Raw genomic sequence first — 18,824 nt, forward strand, 5'->3', positions numbered from 1 at the left:
GGCCGGCGCCGCAGCTCAATAGGCTAATCCTCCACCTGCGACGCTGGCACACCAGGTTCTAGTCCCTGTCGGGGTGCCGGATTCTGTCCTGGTTGCCCCTCTTCCAGGCCAGCTCTCTGCTGTGGCCAGGGAGTGCAGTGGAGGATGGCCCAAGTGCTTGGGCCCTGCCCTCACCTCTGGGCCACCTGGCCTCTCCACCTGCCACCTCTGCTTTGGCCCTGCAGCACAAACTCCTCCCCTCTCCCAGGGCCTCCTCCATTCAAAAGCCCGATTGCCAGGTTAGAAAGGGGAGAGAGGCTGTCCACACGGCTCAGCGACAACCTTCAGTGACAGCTCACTCCTGCAGTATCTCTTGTTGTTGGAAACCAGGGAGACACCGCGTCCCAGGCACAGCCCTCACTGCCTGCCCAATCCCTGGCCCCTGCTGAGCCAGCAGCGTGGGCTCCGTACTCCTCTCTCCCACAAAGCTGATTGACCTCAGGGCTGAACCAGAAGGTTCCTGGGGAGCCTTCTGCAAACACATGGAAGGCAACTCTATGCCAGTGCTGGCCAATGGAAATACAATGCAAGCCACATACAGAATTGAACATTTTCTCATAACCATATTTAAAGGGGGGGCAGTAACAAATGATATTTATTTTTATTTTTTAATGATTTGTTTATCTAGAAAGCAGACAACAGAGAAAAAGAGGGAGAGACAAAGACAGAGTGAGATCTTCCATCCTTTGGTTCACTCCCCAGATAGCTGCAACAGCTGGGCTGGATCAGGCTGAAGCCAGGAGCCAGGAACTCCATCTGGGTCTCCCAAGTGGGTGGCAGGGACCCATGCACGTGGGCCATCTTCTGCTGCCTTCCCAGGTGTGTTACAGGGAACTGGCTTGGAGGTTGAGCAGCGGGGATTGGAACCAGAGCTCTGATATGAGACACTGGTGTTTCCGGCAATGGCTTAACCCACTGAGCCACAACACCAGCCCCATGATATTCATTTTAGTGCTATGTTTAAGTCAACATATTGGAAACATTATAATTTCATAGCCAACAACTATAAACATTATGAGCTAGACATTCTGAGTTCTAGTTCTCAGAGTTCCATGTTTCTTTGCTACCCAGTGCGCATTTTCTACTTAGAGCACATCTTCGATGCATGGGCATCACAGGTGGGGACTTGCCACCATACTGGGTAGCAAAGGACTTTTAGCAAGGAAGATGACTGAGCAGAGAGGTCACGGTATAGGGTCAGGCCTGATAGCTGCATTATACCATATACAAGGATCTTTCAAAAACCAATGGGAAAGGGAATTAAAAGATAATTTTTATTTTGGTGCAAAAAGCTTTTGAAATCCCTGAATTGTTTTTTTCATAAAATGCATTTTCCGTGGACCTTTTGAAGACCCCTTGTGTGCATTGATTTCAAAATTTTTTGCATCAAAATAACCTTATCTTTCAATTCCATTTCCCACTAAATATTGAAGTTGCTTTGTTATGACCTATGTAGGAAGAGGCAGCGTGGCTGAGGGGGTATGAGAGCATTCAATGAACAGCATATTTACGCAGTGTTTGTGTAGTGCCATCCACACGTCTAATCAGCTGTTGGGTAAAGTTGCCTTGCTAATATGCCCAAGAACACTATAGGGCCTGCACTATTATTATCCCATTTTATGGGTGAGCAAACTGAGCTGCAGTGTTTGTATTACTCGCCAATGTTCACGTGGTCTCAGGCTGTGGTCAATATGGTTTCTCCCCACACCTCTGCCACTGAGTAGTTTGTAACCTCATCTATACAATGTGGATAGCCTGCCACTCACGTGGGAGACCCAGATTGAGTTCTGGGCTCCTGGCTTGATCAGGGCACAGTCCTTCCTCTAAGGGGCTTTTGGGGGAGTAAGCCAGTAGGTAAATTATCTCTGTCTCTCTTCTCTCTGGCTCCCTCTCCATCTCAGTCTCTGTCTTTGTTTCTCTGATTTTCAAATGAAAAATATAAATAAATAAATAAATAAAGCTAAATGGGGTGGGCATTGGTCTGCTGGTTAAAATGCCAGTTGGGACATCCACATCCAATATCAAAGTGTCTGGGTTCAAGTCCTAGATTCGCTCCTGATTCCAGCTTCCTGCTAATATGTACCCTGGGAGGCATCAAGTGATCACTCATGTAATTGGGCCTCTGCTACCCACATGGGAGTCTTGGATTGAGTTTTGGGCTCCTGACTTTGGCATGGCCAAACCCTGGTTATTGCAGGTATAGTGGAAGTGAACCAGTGGTTAGAAGATTTCTCTCTCTCTCTCTCAAAAAAAAAAAAAAAAAAAAAGGAATTGTGTCCCAATTGAAATGTGTGTGGACTAATGATCCTCTCAACACAGCCAATAAAATCTCAATTATGAAAGAATATTTTGAATCAAAAATAATCTCTTAGATGTCTTCAAGCTAGAGAATGACACATATTTTAAAGTTTTATTTTAGCTGTGAGATTGAGCTACTCTTACAACATCTTGACATGACATGGATTAAAGTATGGCGTACATAATTACAACCTGCACCAACGCCAACCCACATCACTCCTTGTTTTAACACAAAAAGGTTTAAAAATGTCATTGACTCCTCAGAAAAGAAGGACCTGCCAAGCTCAGTATTCCAGGTCTGTTCCTGGCCCTTCACTGCAGCAGGCATGGAGACATGTGCTCATTTTCAAAGGTCCTGAGATAGAGAAAATGACTTTGGCTTCCCCTTTAAACGCCTTGCCCATCAATTTCATTGAAATTGACCAGTGTTTTCATATAGACGCTTGCTATCTAGAATCATTGTTATGATGAGCATTTTAATGTTTTGATAGATTTCTTTTAAAAACACCTACAGATTTCTGGAGTGCTGGGACAATCTGTGAAAGAAAATAGAAAAATGATCACAATTCTCTTCAAACTTTAATTTACAGAAAATGGGAACTCAATGGGAAGTTAAGTATATTTATGAGGCCTATTGTTGATGTCTGCTTCTTTCTCCATGCTACCATGTACCTTCTGCCACTAAAAAACAAGAAGAATGGTTTAGTGCCTTCATTCTACCCATTTATCCTCCCCGTTAGTCACCCCCTCAAAGAACCATAAAGACCATTAATTTATATTTGAGTAAAGCAACAGGAAAGACAGTCTACACCACATGAAGGTAGCCCCATAGTCACAATTTTGACACATCTGGAAGAAATTTAATCATTTGCTTCCAGCTGTATAGCAGTCTAAGAATGCAGCAAAGGAGAAATACTAGACTCTCCAATTCTCTGGCTGGTGCTTAACTCTTCCTACAAGCAGAAATGCTCCAGTAAAGTGAGTGAAATCCATGTGGCAACAGTACCCTTACGAGTTTAACAGAAGGTCTATCGTAGGCTAAGCCAGCAACCAATAATACTGCTTAGTGCCAAATAGCACTCTGACCTCAGAATCAGCCCTTAAGGCATTCAGATCTGGCTGAAAAACCCATAAGGTCATTTCAGGTATGGACAGCCAAGACACTGTGGCAAAAATTGATCTATATGAAGGATCTCTGTGAGTGAGATCCAAGTGGGAAGAAGGGGCCATCAAAGAAGGATGTACTTTTCTCTGAAGGGAGGAGAGAACTTCCACTTTGATTATGGTCCTATCTAAATACTGACTGAATTTGTGGATTCAAAAGGCTTCCAAAGCCTTGGCAGCTCATGACAAGTGATGAGTGATCACTGACACCACAAATAAGAGTGTCAATTGTTAAATTAACAACAGGAGTCACTGTGTACTTGCTCCCCATGTAGGACCTCTGTGCTTAATCAGTTGTACTATGAGAATTAATGGTAAAACTTGTCTTCAAACAGTACTTTATACTTTGTGTGCCTGTGTGGGTACAAACTGCTAAAATCTTTACTTAGTATAGAGTTGATCTTCCATATATAAAGACAATCAAAAATGAATCTTAATGAAGAATGGGATGGAAGAGGGAGTAGAAAGTAGGGCAGTTTGGGGGTGGGAGGGCAGGCACAGGGGGAAGAACCACTATATTCCAAAAGCTGTACCTATGAAGTTTACATTTACTAAATAAAAGCTTTCTAAAAAAATACTGCTTAGCGCCATCTTTTCACAAAAGCTCATGCTCACCTGCTTCCTTATTTCAGACAGGAGAAAGAGCAATGTTCAGCGTCAGTATTACTCCTCCCACTAAGCACTGGTCTTTTCTTCCCCAAACAGATGCATATGCCTATTAGAAAGGATTTACGCTTCAGCAGAAAATACTAATTATTTATAAGGGTTTGAGCTTTTTTTTAATTTTTATATATTTAATTATCTAGAAAACAGAGGGGCAGAGATAAAGAGAGACAGAGATCTGTCATCTGTTGATTCACTCCCCTAAAAGCCTGCAACTACCAGGGCTGAGCCAGGCCATAGCTGGGAGCCTGGTACTCAGTCTGGGTCTCCCATGTGGGTGGCATAGACCCAATCACTTGAGCCATCATCTGCTGCCTCCCAGAGTGTACATTAACAGGAAGCTGGAATTGGGAGCAGAGACAGGACGCGAACCCAGGCACTCTGAAATGGAATGGGGAACCTCAAGCATTGTGACAAACACCTGCTCCTGAAATGGCTTAAGTTTAAATAAAATGCAAATATGGTAGTTCTTGCTATGTTTTATTTCCTATGTCATGTGCATAGAAACAACACATTTGGCATAAGCAAGATACAGAACAGTCCCAATCAGGATTTACTCTATATAGGCACATTCTGTAAAACTGCATATAGAATATAAATACATCATTTGAAAAATAAGCTTTTGCCATCAGTGTTATTTAATTTTATATGTTAACTTGACCAGGCCATGGATACCAGAATAGCCGGTTAACCATTACTCTGGGTCTGTCTGTGTGGTGTTTTTGGAATCTGCATTAGTGAGCAGAGTAAAGCACATGACCCTTGCCACTGCTCATGAGCGTCAATCAACGTCTTGAAGTTCTGAATAGAACAAAAAGGGAAAGGGAAGTCGAATTCACTTTTCGGCTGCTTGAGCTGGGGCACTGAGCCTCTCCTGTCCTTGGAACTCCTGATTCTCGGGACTTTAGACTCAAACTGTATCATGGCTCTTGGACTCTCAAACTATACCACAGGTCTTCCTGGGTCCCCAGCTCAGAGAGGGAAAATCACAGGACTTCTCAGCCTCCATGATCATGTGAGCCAGTGTCTCACAAGAAAGCCTGCTCTGTAGCTACATGTCTACATCTATTTATGTCTCGTTATATATATATGCCTCTATCTATCTATCTATCTATCTCTAGCTCTACATTATCTCCTATTGGTTTCATTTCCACAAAGGCATTTCTAATATACAACATGTGCTATTTATGAGCTACTATTATTTTTTAATTATTCTTAATTGTTTTTATTTGGGAGGCAGACAAGAGAGAGTGAGCTCCCATCTTCTGGATCATTTTCCAAATGCTTGCAACAGCTGGGGTTGGGCTGGGCTGGGACTAGAGCCAGGAGCTGGGAACTCAATCCAGATTTCCCACTCAAGACATCACTGCTACCTCCAAGGGTCTGCACTGGCAGGAAGCTGGAGTCGGAGCAGCATCAGGACTGAGAGCCAAAGAATCTGATGTGGTGGGATGTGGGTGTCAGCCAGCCCACACTTAGTTGGCTAAATGCCATCTCCTCTCATTCCATAATTACTAGTGCGTTTTAATGGCTTAGATTCATTAAAAATGGGTGATTGGCCCAGGCTCTGAGATTCCTGGCAGCTAAATGAAAAAGATAAACATAGCCAGGTATTTGCTTCGTATTATTTTTAGGGATCACATAAAGAAAAATGGTGAGGACATAATGCATAGATTCTGACCTGGCTGGAGGGCCTCCCCTAAAGGACACTGATTGTCATCTGTGTCAGCTGGCCAGGGGTCCCATGGCTCCTTTCCCGCTGTGCTGTGTGAGGGAGGTGCGGCGGGCATGAGAAGCTAGCCTGCCGGTGACCGTCCACCGGGAGGAGCAGGCACACGGGTGCATGACAGAATAATGATGAAAAATGGTCTTGACAGGCCAGGGCAATGAGCTGAATCTAACAAGATGAAATTAAACAAGGACAAATGTTAAGTGCTTTTCTTAGGTCAGAAAAAAACCGATGGCTTCAACACAGGATGGAGGAGATGCAGCTCACCAACAGGCACTTAAAGAACCAACCCTTCAAGGTTTTGAGCAGAAAACATGACTAAACAAGACAAAATCCTTAGGTGCAATTTTGCTTTCTGAACAAGGGATCTAATTATCAGATTATATTCCCAGATTACTAGCCTAAATTTGTAATTAGATTCTGGGTATCCTACCTCATGTCTGTGGAAGACAGGGTGTCTGCCAGCTTAAAAATAAGCTTTCAGAAAGCAAAGTAATCACTGATAAGGTCCTCCACCCAAGGCAGTGTTTTCTGTTGGCTGTCTGCCATTGCTCACGCTGCAGGGGACACTTTAACGGGTCGTTTATGGATTCCAAACCACATGCTTAGTTGTCAAAAATTAACTTATTGTCATTATTTATTTATTTTAGAGGCAGAGGGGAGTGGGAGGGAGAAAGGTGAGAGGACAGAGAGAGAGAGAACATTCCCATCTGCTGGTTTACTCCTTAAATGCTTGCAACACCTGGGCCTGGCCAGGTCTAAAGTCAGGAGTTAGGAACTCAATCCAGGTCTCCCAAATAGATAGATGGGACCCAAGCGCTTGAGCCATCACCAGAGCCTCCTGTGCCCTGTGTTAGCAGGTAGCTGCAACTGGGGAGCAGAGCCAGGACTTGAACCCAGGCACTCTGATGAGAGATGCGGGCATCTTCACAGGCATCTTCACTGCTAGGCCAAATGCCTATTCCCGAACCACGCATTGCTGAAGAGAGTTCAACAAACACAGTTCCATCTTGAAGGGAGAAGGCTCAGGATAGTGCCTCCAAATGCTGAACAGCTGACAAGAAAAGGTTAGGCTGTCCAAAGTAAACTTCCAAATCTTTAGAGTTTTCAAAGTGTCTTTAAAAATGTTCACCTTCATATTAGTATTGGAATGGCATTGTTTTGTTATTAACAATATTCCCATTTTTGCAGAGAGAAAAAAATAAAGATACAAGATGATTTGAAGAAAACCGTATGTCCAGTGTGTGGCAAGGCTGAGACATACCCAATGTGCTCAAGTTCCAGTGAGACAAATTTAATTTCAATAAAAGAAAAACATCTCCTACAAGTCAGATCTGTACAGAGAGAAAGAAGACATCTCAAATTTCACGTAGACAGTGTCTATTAAAGAAGTAATAAGGGATAGGTATTTAAGAATTGGTCAAAAGTCAGTGCCTTGGTACTGGTGCTGTGGCATAGCAGGTAAAGTGCTGCCTGTGGTGCCGGCATCCCACATGTTCCAGTCTCGGCTGCTCCACTTCCTATCCAGCTCTCTGCTGTGGCCTGAGAAAGCAGTAGAAGATGGCCCAAGTCCTTGGACCCCTGCACCTGCATGGGAAGACCTGGAGGAAGCTCCTGGCCCCTGGCTTTGGATCAGCCCAGCTCCGGCCATTGCAGCCAATTGGGGAGTGAACCATCAGATGGAAGACCTTTCTCTCTCTCTGCCTCTTCTCTCTCTCTGTGTAACTCTGACTTTCAAATAAATAAATAAATCTTTTTTTTTTTTTTTAAAAAAAGCTAAGTTGAAATGTTTTTTATTTTAGTTTATCAGCACTCTGGCCTCAGAATCAGCCCTTAAGCTGGTGCTGCGGCTCACTAGGCTAATCCTCCGCCTGCGGCGCCGGCACCCTGGGTTCTAGTCCCGGTCGGGGCGTCAGATTCTGTCCCGGTTGCCCCTCTTCCAGGCCAGCTCTCTGCTGTGGCCAGGGAGTGCAGTGGAGGATGGCCCAAGTCCTTGGGACCTGCACCCCATGGGAGACAAGGATAAGTACCTGGCTCCTGCCATTGGATCAGCGCGGTGCACCAGCTGCAGCGCGCCAGCCGCGGTGGCCATTGGAGGGTGAAGCAATGGCAAAGGAAGACCTTTCTCTCTGTCTCTCTCTCTCACTGTCCACTCTGCCTGTCAAAAAAAAAAAAAAATCAGCCCTTAAGACATTCGGATACGGCTGAAAAGCCCATCAGAGTATTTCAGGCATGGAAAACCAAGACACTGTGGCAAAAACACACACACACACACACAAATGAATCTCCACAAGTGAGATCCCAGTGGAAAGAACAGGTCATCAAAGAAGGAGGTACCTTTCTCTGAAGGGAGGAGAGAACTTCCACTTTGACTTGACCTTGTCTAAATATGATCAGAATCAGCGAACTCAAAAGGCTTCCATAGCCTTGGCAACTCATGACAAGAGCCTAGGGTGATTACTGATGCCATAAACAAGAGTGTCAATTTGTTAAGTCAACAACAGGAGTCACTGTGCACTTACTCCTCATGTAGGATCTCTGTCCTTAATGTGTTGTACAATGTGAATTAATGCTATAACTAGTACTCAAACAGTATTTTTCACTTTGTGTTTCTGTGTGGGTGCAAACTGTTGAAATCTTTACTTAATATATACTAAACTGATTTTCTGTATATAAAGAGAATTGAAAATGAATCTTGATATGAATGGAAGGGGAGAGAGTGGGGGTGGGGGTGGGAGGGAAGTTATGGGGTGGGGGAAGCCATTGTAATCCATAAGCTGTACTTTGGAAATTATATTCATTAAATAAAAGTTTTTAAAAAATTTAGTTTATTATTTTCATTCTCTTTTTCTGGCCTTTTGAATTCCTTCACTCTTCATTCTCTTATGTCTAGTATTATCTGGTCTTGCTTATACTACATGAGAAAAGTCTTTCATTCCTTTACCCAAGTAATGGGCAAAATTGTCAAACTGTACAGAAGCAAGATGAGAAGGTTGAAGGAGATTTTAAGTAAAGTCCACGCAGCTCTCTGTGTCCACTGTCTTGTCTTTTCCAAGCCATCAGTTCCTAATCCTCACACATACTCTAAGATGTTTCCTTGTCCCGCACAAAGTTGCGTTTTCTTGGGCGCGTGGTCAGGGTTGAAGGAGACCATGTCTAGAGCCGGGGACGGCTGGCTTCGAGAATGAAGGGCGATGATGCGCGTGGGGTGCCGAGCGCAGCGTGGGTGCAGGAAACCGCTCAGAGGTTGCGAGCCAGGCCGCTGGCGACAGCGGCGCCCACGGTGATGACATGCAGCAGCCTGGAAACCGCACTGGTGAGGCTGGAGACGGCTGGTCGTGCCTCCTGCAAGGGCCCCAGAAACCAGATTCCTCTCGGTCTCTACTTCACTAGGGCATTGGCTCACTTCTTGCTTTCTTCAGTCTTTCCCTGGTGTCTGACTTTGCTTCCTGTGACCCCTACAGGTTATATGGGGCTGTGAGCCATCATTCAGTGCCCTTAGAGCCTGGGGTTGACCTGGAAGGGCTAGTCTTCTGTGTTTTGCTGCAAATGAGTTTCTCTCCTGGGCATGTTTTCAGCTTGGAGATGATGATGATGATGATGATGATGATGATGATGATGATGATGATTTGACAGGCAGAGTTAGCAGTGAGACAGAGAGAAAGGTCTTCCTTCCGTTGGTTCACCCCCGCAAATGGCCGCTACGGCTGGGGCGCTGCACTGATCCGAAGCCAGGAGCCAGGTACTTCCGCCTGGTCTCCCATGTGCAGGGGCCCAAGCACTTGGGCCATCCTCCACTGCACTCCCGGGCCACAGCAGAGAGCTGGACTGGAAGAGCAGCAACCAGGACTAGAATCCAGTGCCCATATGGGATGCTGCCGCCACAGGCAGAGGATTAACCAAGTGAGCCATGGCGCTGGCCCTGGAGATTATTCTTTTGGGACAACCAACAAACAAAATTAGATCTGAGTAACCTGGCCTTCGTACCACCTGGTAACCCTGGGCTGTCCTCAGTAAGAGGGCCTCTCTCATCCTTGTTCAGTTTGTTTGTTTGTTTGTTTTCTGAAAAGCTTTTGCACATTCTGGGTTGGGGCCTCTTGACATGCTCAGGGGTGCATGGTTTGAGGTCCCTGGAGCTCAGTTGCTGGGATTCAACCCCAGCCCTGCCAGGAACCTGATTGAGGCTAAGCCAGCTGCACCCCCTCTCTGCGCTCCCAGTGCCTCCACTACGGTGTACTGACAGTATCCTTCCCAGGGTCGCTGTGACCATGAAAGGAGCTGTGAAGACCAGACTAACGGCCAGTGCCAGGCAAGCCTTGAACCCGCGTCAGCCAGCATGATCCTTCTCTGGAATCCTCCGAGGGCTCTCCTTCCTCTTTAAAGGCGGGGTACGCTTAGGATGAAACTTTACAAAGCTTCCCAACATTCCACAGTCTTTTCCCATAGATGATTTTTTTTTTCCTGGACTTGTGGTTTCTGCTTTCATAAAGGCTAGGAAATGTGTCTGACTCCATTCGATGTTTATTTTATTCCCTGGTTCACATGCCAGGATGGCTGTCACTTGCCCCAATCCCATCACTTCCTTGTCAGTGAGCATTCTCCCCTGTTTTCAGCCATGTTTGCTGCTGCTTCTGATTTCCAGGCAACGACACCATCATGGAGGGAAGCCAGTGCTGCAACAGGTGGTCAGTGTGCAGCAGAATGAACTTCTAGCAGGTGCGAAATGTCAGGATGCCCGTGGCACCGGAACTCACTTCCTCACCAGTGTTTTAACGATAATGGGACTGATACCAAGGTAGAGCAGTCTCTCTGGCCACAAAAACACTTGCCAAAGAATCCGGTAAATTATTCAAGGACATCAGGATAGTGTTTCTATCTACTTACTGCTCAGCAGGCAGACAGAAAATGAACACCAATATGATAGGCTCCGGAAATAAAAAGTCAAACAGACCACAGCTCTGCTTTCTAGGAGCTGCCGATACACAGTGGAACTAAAACTGATCTAGTCTCACTGTTCAACGTTTTCACAGTGATGCATCTTGCACATGCACATTATGCATTACAGGAAGTTTCTACGGGCTTTCTTGCATTCCTAAAGCCCCTACGTCATCCACCAGCTAGCTGCCCATGAGGTCACTAACTACAGCTCCCACTGAGTTACAAGTGGCCCCAGCCCAGCCCCCTTCCTCACCACACAGAAAGCTTGGGGAAGGGTCAGCTTGTTCAAGTAATTTAAAAGTTGATATGAGAGTATTTCCTGCAGAGGTTAAAATGCTATTAGGGATGACCACATGCCTTATCAGAGTGCCTGGGTTCGAGTCCCAGTCCCAACTCTGTTTCTTATTCCATATTCCTGCTATGTACACCTTGCGAGGCAGCAGAAAATGGCTAGGTCACTGGGTCCCTATCACCCACATAGCAGACCTGAATTAGATTCCAGGCTCCAGAGTTTGTCCTGGCTCAGCCCAATTTTGCGGACATTTGGGGAGTGAACCAGCAGATGGGAGACAGCTCCTGCCTGTCTCTATTCCACTGCCTTTCAAATAAATAAAAATCTTTAAAAATTAATACAAAATTCAAAAGAATGCCAACTCAGAAATAATGCTCAGATAATTTAGAAGGGGTAGGAAAAAGGAATTGGAACTGTCCTGTCTAACAAGTGGTTTACATGAAAATTGGATCTCTGCATGGAGAAGTATGAAACAAGATGCCTACCTTACACCCTATACAAAGATCAACCCAGAATGGATCAGGGATCTAACCTAAGACCTGAAACCATCAAATTACTTATGGGGAAAACTCTGCAAGACATTGGCCTAGGCAAAGATTTATTGTAAAGAACCCCAGAAGCACAGGCAATAAATGCAAAAGTAGGCAAATGGGATTATATCAAGCTGAGAAGCTTCTGCACAGCAAAGGAAACATTCAACAAAGAGGCAACCAACAGAATGGGAGAGAATATTTGCAAACTATTCATCTGACAAAGGATTAATATCCAGATATATAAGGGGCTCAAGAAACTCATTAACAACAAAACAAACAATCCAGTTAAGAAATGGGCTAAGAATATAAACAGACATTTTTCAAAGGATGAAATACCAATGGCCAACAGACACACAGAAAGATGCTCAGGATCAGTAGCCATCAGGGATCTGCAAATAAAAACCATAATGAGGTTTTACCTCATCCCAGTTAGAATGGTTATCATCCAAAAATTAAAAAAATAACAAATGCTGGTGAGGATGTGTGAAAGTAAATTAGTACAATCATTATTTAAGACAGTATGGAGATTCCTCAGAAATCTGAAAATAGATCTACCATATAACCCAGTCATTCTACTCCTGGGAATTTACCCAAAGAAAATGAAATTAGCATACGAAAGTTATCTGTACCCCCATGTTTATTGCAACTCACTTCACAATAGCAAGACATAGAATCAACCCAGATGTACATCAGTTGATTACTGGATAAAGAAATTGTGGTATATAAACACAATGGAGAACTACTCAGCCATAAAAAGAATGAAATCCTGTCTTTTGCAACAAAACAAATACAATTGGAGACCATTACACTTAGTGAAATAAGCCAGTCCCAAAAAGTCAAATCCAAGTTTTTCCCTGATTTGTGGTAACTAATATACAGAGTACAAAAAATGTAATGTATATGAGTGAAATTGACATTTTGAGATTTCATTATTGTTTATAACCTTTGTCTATACTTCTGAGGGACAGTGATTTTTCTACTACTTGTTGAATTCTTTATTTAGTGGAGTGTTAAACTTGTGATTATAAAGTAAATTGAAAGTATATCATTGCAGAAATTAAAAGAAAAAATAAGAAAGGAAGGAGGAGGGAAGGTGGAAGCAAGGGAGGTGGTAGGGTGGGAAGTATCATTATGCTCTCAAAACTGTATATATGAAATATATGAAATTTGATCTTTTTATAGAAATAAAAATTTTAAATAAATCAATGAAAAGTGATTTCTTCCATAAAACAGAAGAGGAAAGAGGCAAGGAAGAAGATGTTAATTCTAGGTTAGTGTCACTTCATTAAAGGGAAATGAATGACAGTAACAAAAGTCATCATATTAAAAAGTTGACACTGGTTTTTAATGAAACAATGGCTTTTAAAATTCTCTGCCTGGTGGCCTGATTATTTAAGCTGGTTTTCTTTTCAGTGAAAACAGCAATTTCATTTCTCTGCACAGGCAAAACAGGTTCATTTAGAAAAATGGTTTTAATTGCTGGAAACAGTATCTATTTTCTTTCAATCTCTCACCACCCATTCTCTATTTTAAATTCTTACAATAGATGTTTTGCTTTGTATCTGAAATGCAAACACAATATGGCTTTTTAACCAGGGGCTAGTGCATTTCTTGACATCCTGGACATTTCCCTCAAAGTTCTTGAAGTAATCAGTTTCAACGAAAAGTTTTTTAAGTTTCGGAATAAACTAAAAAATAACAACAGCCAAATGCAAGTTGTAAGTAAACTTATCAAATGAAAGATATTTAGCATGAAATGCACAGCGTAGCCCGGTTGAGTTTTCAATGATTGCACAGTGATTGAGCAGGCCCCGTATGTGCCCAGGGTTAGGGGTGCAGAGTGGTCTCCTGGTGTGGCTGGTGCTTCGGGCGGGGGGGGGGGAGTGCCAAGTACACACCCTGAGAGCAGGTGGTACAGAGGGGGTCAGTGACGAGGCAAACCTCGCTGGAGCAGAGTCACCAAACCCTTCAGTTCTTACCCAACAGCTGAGCCGGGAGCCCTGACCCGGGACCCCCAAGAAGATTCCATGAGAGCTGGGCCAGGCTCTGAGAGGCGATTCCGGTTGATACCAGCCTGCCTCCATGTGTCCCTTGTCACTGGGTCTGATGATGCACATATCCCCAACAGGAGACCCCGCTAAGGGCTGCTGGAAGATTTCGGGAGTTGGGGATGGGGGACAAATTCTAGGAGGCAGTCCTCTTAAAATCTGCCGGTGTCTGCCAACAGTGCCTGCACGCACAGGCCACTGGGCAGGTTTTGGCCTCGGGGTGTAGAGGGCTACTGGCCGCCTATGGATCTTCCCTGTCACAGCTGAGCAGAGCAGCCACACATCACTGTCAGCCACGTTCTCTGAATGTGGAGGATGACAGTCTGGGTGCACATCTTTGGACTGCTGGGAGCATGAGAAAGAGAAGACTGAGGTGTTGATGGAATGCACTTGACCGCACAGCAGGGACAACAGTTATTCTAGCTGCAGCGACCCCCTAAGGGACCTGGAGCAAGTAGCTGCCCCCGTTTGCATCAGGTTTCCTCCCCTGCAAAGGGGGGACTGCGATCCTGAGGGAGGATGTGAGGACGAGCTCAGTTGGCACTGAGATCAGGGTGGGGGGCCCGTTCCCATCCGAGCCCTCTCCTGCCCTCCCAACCCTGGCACCTTCCACATGTGTGCATCTGTATGAGCGCCAGGGAACAAGGAAGGGGGTGGGCAGCTCTGCCAAAGATGCCACGGTGAGGAAAAGGGGAAAAGCAAGCAGGAAGCTGGGACGCCTCTGGACTAGACAGGTGGCACATGCACACTCTCAGGACGACACGGTGAAGGGCTAGAATATACTTTAGAATGAGTCAGATACATCTAGTGTATCAACACTGATCCAGTTAGCCACTCGATGTAGCACTCACATACCTTGCACCTATGCAACACACCTTGCAAAGCAGGCTTCTGGAATATACTAAAGTTTCCGTGTGGTTAGAACACACGTTTGCTTGGCTTGAGACAATGACTACTGGATCTCTGGAAAGGGTGCCCTTACTTCTACATTTCCTTTTGAATCTAGATTCATTGGGAATCCGAAGGTTAACCTGCAAAACCAACCTAAACAATCCATCCAGACCCAGCTTCTGAAACCATGAATGAAACAGTCATTATTTTTCTTGGGAATCTAAGGAAGAAGTGACAGAAGACACCAGGAACACAGGTTCTTTAACCCCCACACCTCAACAAAGAAAGAGCCCTGTTTTCAATGCAATAAAAAAAAAATTTCATAATTCCATGCTTCATTAAGGATTGGGAAAATTTACGGTGCAAAGGATATGGCTAACATAACGTGATAGCTACTGCATGTGTCAACTTGGCTAGATGACAGTACCCCGATACTTCATGAAACATTATTCTCGCTGTTGCTAGGGGGATATTTTTGAAATGAAACTTAAAGTCGAATGAGTAAAGCAGATGACCCTTCATAATGTGGGTGCGCCTCATCCAGTTGAAGGCCCTAAGTGGAAAACATTGACTTTCTCAGAGGAAGAGTTTGTCCAGGAGGCAGCTATAGACCCAAACTCCAAATCTTCCAGCCTGCTGGCCCACCCTGCAGATTCTGAACTTGCCAAGCCTCCACAACCACACGAGAAAACTCCTCCAGAACTCCCTCTGTATATAAACACCAGATGCATTGTTTCTCTGGAGAACCATTTCTCTCTTTCTCTCTCTCTCTCTCTCTCTCTCTCTCTCTCTCACACACACACACACACACACACACACACACACACTGTTGTTCACCAATATTTCTACTTGTGTCTCCTTGTGGGATATGAAAGAATTACACCTTCCTGAACACCATGGCCACGGAACTTGCTCTGGCTTATAAAATGGAGTGGACGTGACTGGGGTCACTGCAAAGCAAAAGCATTTGGGAGGGATTCCTGATCCCCCCGCCATGCAGCAGCAAGCCCGGAGTGCTGAGTGAAGAAGGTGGGAGTATGAAGTGCTGTGCTATGTCCCCAGCCAGGCCCCCAGTGGCCATAATGAGCACAGTCCCACCGGCTGGCCCCCGTGGATGCAGAGCCCAAGTGAGCACTCGTTGCGCACCACTGAGTTGTGGGGTTGTCCGTGACCCATGCACTACTTGGGGTGGAAGGGAAGACAGAACAAGCTGTCCTGTGGTCTAGCCACACTCACCCAACTGGACTACACTACAACGTTTTAGTTTTCATCACTGCTGTAAATTCAATGGGACTTCCATTTGATATCAACACTGGAGAGTGATTTGGAATCCTGTACACACCTCTCCTTTACTCCAAATTATTGGCATAATCGTTTGTGGAATCCACCATGGATTTCAATTTTTTTTTGCACCAAAATAAACTTTTTAAATTCCATTTTCCCCCAAATGTTTGAAGTCCCCTCTTGCAGTCTCATCCCTGCTCTAAGTGGACTCCTATAGTGAGCCAAAGCCGGTCGGGCAGCCAGACACCCACAGTGGCCTGCCAAGCACTGGTCCAGACAGGCAGCCTCTAGCGGAATTCAAGTAGGGCTGGGTATGCAGATCCAAGAGGTTATTACACTCAGCCTGCAACTCTGAGGGCAGTCTAGCTCCACCCTGATTAGGCGACCTGAGCAGAGGCAGAGAGAGGTGAGCTGCTGGGCAGCCTCCTCCAACACGAGCCGGGGGGGGCAATAAAACTGCTTTTGTCTTCCTTTCACCAGTGATTTCTTTTCATGGAGCATAACATAATGGTTAGTGCAGTCTGGCTATGGGGAAGAGCAAGGCCACAGCCTGGGCTGGGCCTCGCCTCTGAATGCAAGAGCCAGCCAATTCCCTGAGGAGCATTTGCTCTGAGGACATAGGTCAGGGCAACAATAGGTGTGCGTAACCCACCGAAAGAACAGACGGGACCTTCTGCCCAGACTGCTGGACTGAGGTCACCCATGATTATCAGACGGTTTCCCCCCAGAGGTGCTCCTATTTACAGACTATTGTAGCCTCCAGGGTGATAGCCCTTCCCCACCAGGCCATGCTGCCACGTTTTAGGCCTTAAAGAGATCCCTTAAGCATTTGTTGCTATTTGTCACGTAATTAAGCACTCCTAGCAGCCATTCCATATTGCCTTGAACAAAAAACTCGAGACGTAAACCATCTCTCACTAACATTCCCTTCCTGGATGCTGAGATGAGAACATGGAAATAGTACCACATGCCTGCCATCTGTATTTGTACTTGTCAACAGCTCTGTTTGCGGATAAACAGTTTTGAAGTAAGAATCAATTCAACTTGTTGGAACATTAGCCAAGGAATAGCTCAAAGACCAAAACAGAATGTGAAGTCAGATAGTCTAAAAATCAAGCACACATTTGTTTCTCCTTCAACATTCTGTTTTGTCACAGCCCAAGAGAAAGAGTGGGGCAGCCAGGGATTGCAGGGCACAGAGACAGAAGAATGTATTTACTCAAGTGAGAAACTCTTCCACCTAGAACAGGCATCTTTGTGACAACGCAATTTTGGAAATAATTCACTGACCTCTAGGAGACTACAATGGAGGAAAAAGTAATTTTAGCATTTACACTGTTTCACAGTTCCACCATGTGAAGGGCATACACGAGGGACAACTTACATGGGTCCAAGTGCATAATACACTCCTTTATTACCATAAAAATGGTAGCACTTCCCAATGTCGATCTTGATTAGAAATAGTTCCATGGTTGAAAACACTAGTCTGCCATACAGCTATTAAACTAGAGAGATGGCAAGGGGAAAATAAAGACTTCTACATGGAAGGGGTCAGGGAGGAAGTTAGCAAAAATAGGATGCTACAGATTGGTGGGAGATAACCATGGCGTTGCTTTCAGAGATGACTGGTCTAAGTGAATGAAGGGACGCGGTAACCTGGCAGCCCTACATAGTCTACAAAACAAATGAGAACATGTACGCTCCACCGGGAGGACATCCATTTTCTCCTTAAAAGAAGTCATTTATAAAAGAGCAAATTGGCGATTTGTATTTACAGACTGGGCCCTTTTCAAGCCCGTCAAGAAGTGATAAATTATTGAAGCATAGCATAGCGTGTTTTATTTTCTGTGAGCACACAGCAAAACCTTGTGAAATGTTTCTATTCACCTTTCCCGAGTTATTAATTAAAAAGAATTGTTTCCCATTACTCTCTGCACTTTAAAATGAAAGCAGGATGGAAACGCCACCTCCACCTCTCCAGCAACTGAAAATAAAGCCCCTTCCCTGTCTGCTTCCAATCCTGCCCCACAGTCTCCAACCAGGGCATTGTTTCACATCCCACTCAGGAATTGTTTGGCCTGGGGAGGGAGGAGGAAGGAGGAAGGCCACAGGACGTTCACACAATTGTCTGGTGTTCATTCAGCCACAGTGCCCAGAGCTATTTGTCGTTCCTAGAGCCAGCGTAGAACTGTTCAGAGGATAAAGCAGTGCTGCAGGGAGCTCCTTAATAAACTGTGAGAACCCTCTCAGTAGCAGCCACATAACCCAGAGGGGCTGCCTTGCACCCAGCACCATGAAAGCCCGGTGCTGGGCTCCGGGACATCGTTACTCTCCGAAACAGATCTGACCGGAGTGAAGGGCTTCCTCGAGCCACTGGCTAAGCAGAGTGAAGCGAAATTCCTTCGCTGCCACAGCTTAGCAACTGGAACCCGGGGAGGTTTAGAAACTCAAAGCTGTGCTTGAAGCTGAATGCCAGCCAGTGGTGTGCGGGAACGGCTCCTCCTCGAACTGCGTTCGTCCACGAGGGAGGGATGCTGATGCCACTGGTGCTCCTAAGAGGGAGAGGAGGGAAGCTAAAGGGCTCACTGCCAGGGGCAGCTGCAGGGGCCCTGCCGCCCGGAAGGCTTTCTCCTAACTGCACACTGTAGAATCTGCCCAGCTCTGTTCGGATCCCCGCTTCTTTGGCAGTAATGCCACTGTTCCATGGCTGATGGGTGCTGTTTTCTAAGAGGTGACAGAATCAAGAGCTGAACTGCTGATGTCACGGCCCCTTTTTCATGGCCTCCCAATTCTCCTCCAAGTTTTGGGTGGCAAATAGAAGAGGATCGGATAAAGGGGAGTGGGCACTGCTCACGCACCCCATGCATTTCCGTCAGCTGAACAGCACAGCAGATCAGTGAAATGAGGCTGCTTGAAACTGAAAGAATCACAAGGGGAGAAACAGG

Source organism: Oryctolagus cuniculus, chromosome 8 (genome assembly GCF_051225735.1).
Source record: "Oryctolagus cuniculus isolate XC-2025 breed Fujian yellow rabbit chromosome 8, ASM5122573v1, whole genome shotgun sequence".
NCBI lineage: Eukaryota > Metazoa > Chordata > Mammalia > Lagomorpha > Leporidae > Oryctolagus > Oryctolagus cuniculus.